Source organism: Amphimedon queenslandica, unplaced genomic scaffold (assembly GCF_000090795.2).
Source record: "Amphimedon queenslandica unplaced genomic scaffold, v1.1 AMPQUscaffold_13072, whole genome shotgun sequence".
NCBI lineage: Eukaryota > Metazoa > Porifera > Demospongiae > Haplosclerida > Niphatidae > Amphimedon > Amphimedon queenslandica.
The window spans coordinates 44,419-46,482 of NW_003546692.1; positions in this window are offsets into that span (position 1 = coordinate 44,419).

Genomic DNA, 2,064 nt, shown 5'->3' on the forward strand with positions numbered 1-2,064 from the left:
TACTGGTCAGTTCAATTGTAAGAAGGTATGTGTGCACGGTACATGTATGTTGTTTATAAATATTGAGAATTTGAGGAGCCTCATGACACTAGATTTAATTAATACTGTACATGTGTAAAGTATCAGTATTATTTCTCATTGTCTATAGATTCCTCTACCTGAATCTGTTACTGGTAGATACTATCACTCACTCACAGCAGTCACAATGTCACCTCACTGTGTGTGGCTAGTAATTGTTGGAGGATATGAAGAGTTTGAATGGAAAGATGTTGGAGGAGGAATGAAGCAGCCGACACATACATATATCACTGATACTAACAGACTAGTAATGATAATTGAATTAGGTAAATTAATAATAATTATTAAAAATTATAATCAGGATTATTACCAGTTCATTATTATCATACCTACATGCACTTGATTTATTTATTAATTCCTTATTTCAGTATATAGTGAAGCTGGTGAGTGGATAGTACAGTCAGTACTGGATGGTAATGATCTCACTAGTAAGAAATATCAAGAAAAGTATTCATCATACAGCAAGATCAAAACATGGTGGATGGATCAGCTAATAGAATATTTCACAGAGAAGGAAATGAAGCTTCAGAGATGCATCCAGTCTTTACATCAAGAACTACAAGTGGCTCATCAGAACAAAGTATCACTACAGGAGGCACTGACTGAGGCCAATAAACAAGGTACATGCATGACATGTACATACGTGCATAACTATACACAGAAATTTGAAATAAAGAATTTAGAAAAATGCTTTGAAATTGAGTTTGGCCATTAAAATTTCAACTATTTGCACTACCAAGATCACTTTTATGCAGTAGTAAAAAAATTAAATGACATACTTTATATACCAATTTGAGCTACATCAAGACTCTTGGCTACATATGGTATACTTAACTAAATTTATACTTGCATATTACTAGGCAAATGTAGATCATTGAAAGGGCGAGCACAAGCTAGCATGGCAATACACAATGTTTAGATGTCACTAAGGCTAATGTTGTTGTTAAATTGTAAACATGATGATACACATGCAGAGCAGTGCAGAACTTGTGACTAGCATGGAAGGAAATTTTATAGCTTGTGCTTCTAGCTTTATTAACAATGAAGAATCTCAGTTGTAATTTTAATAAGTATAATTTAATTTTAACTATATAGTTAAGCACAGTACTTTTAGACTTTCTTTTCTCTGATGCCGAGCCATTTAAAGTGCTTTTATAATTATGTCATTCAACCATAATTAATAAAAGCTTGAAGATTTTATATCTATTTTCTTAATTCTCTCTGCTGGTGAAGTCTTGCCAATAGATCAGTTTTATGTTGCTGCAAGATTGGCTAAGGTAGGCACCATTTTATTTCATTGCAACCACACCCACATAAATGAAAATATTTCTACCGCATTAAATCATTGTTAATAAATAGATAGTAGTGCACACATGGGTGTCACCAGAATAGGTGTGACTGGAGACGCACGTACACAGGGAGTGGAGTGAGTGAGTGAATGAGGGAGCTCTCACCTGAGTGGGGCTCGCTTATGCTCACCCCAACTAAAATTATGATTTTAAAAATCTTTTTAGCTAAAATTGAAAATAAACAGTTACAAGAAGAGAAACTGATTATTACTCGTTAGTGTATCATCAGTACATTATATTAGATGAGTCTATTAATGTAGAAGATTATGAGAAACTGAAAACTAAAGTTGCTGATTATGAAATATATATAACTGAAATAGAAGAAGAGAAGAGACAACTAGAGGAACAATATCTCATTGACAAACTGATCACTAAAGGTAGAGTATTATTGTCATCAAAGTGTACTCAAGAGAGAATATGTTTTAGAACTTAAAACTAAAGTTGTTATTAATGAAGTATATATAACTCAATTAGATGAGGAGAAGGAAAAAGTGGAGAAACAATATCTCAAGGAAAAACAGATCACTAAAGGTTAGAGTATTGTCATCAATGTGTATATTATATGAGAGAATATTTAGAACTGAAAACTAAAGTTGCAGATAATGAATTGCATACTGCCAAACTAATGAAGGAGAGG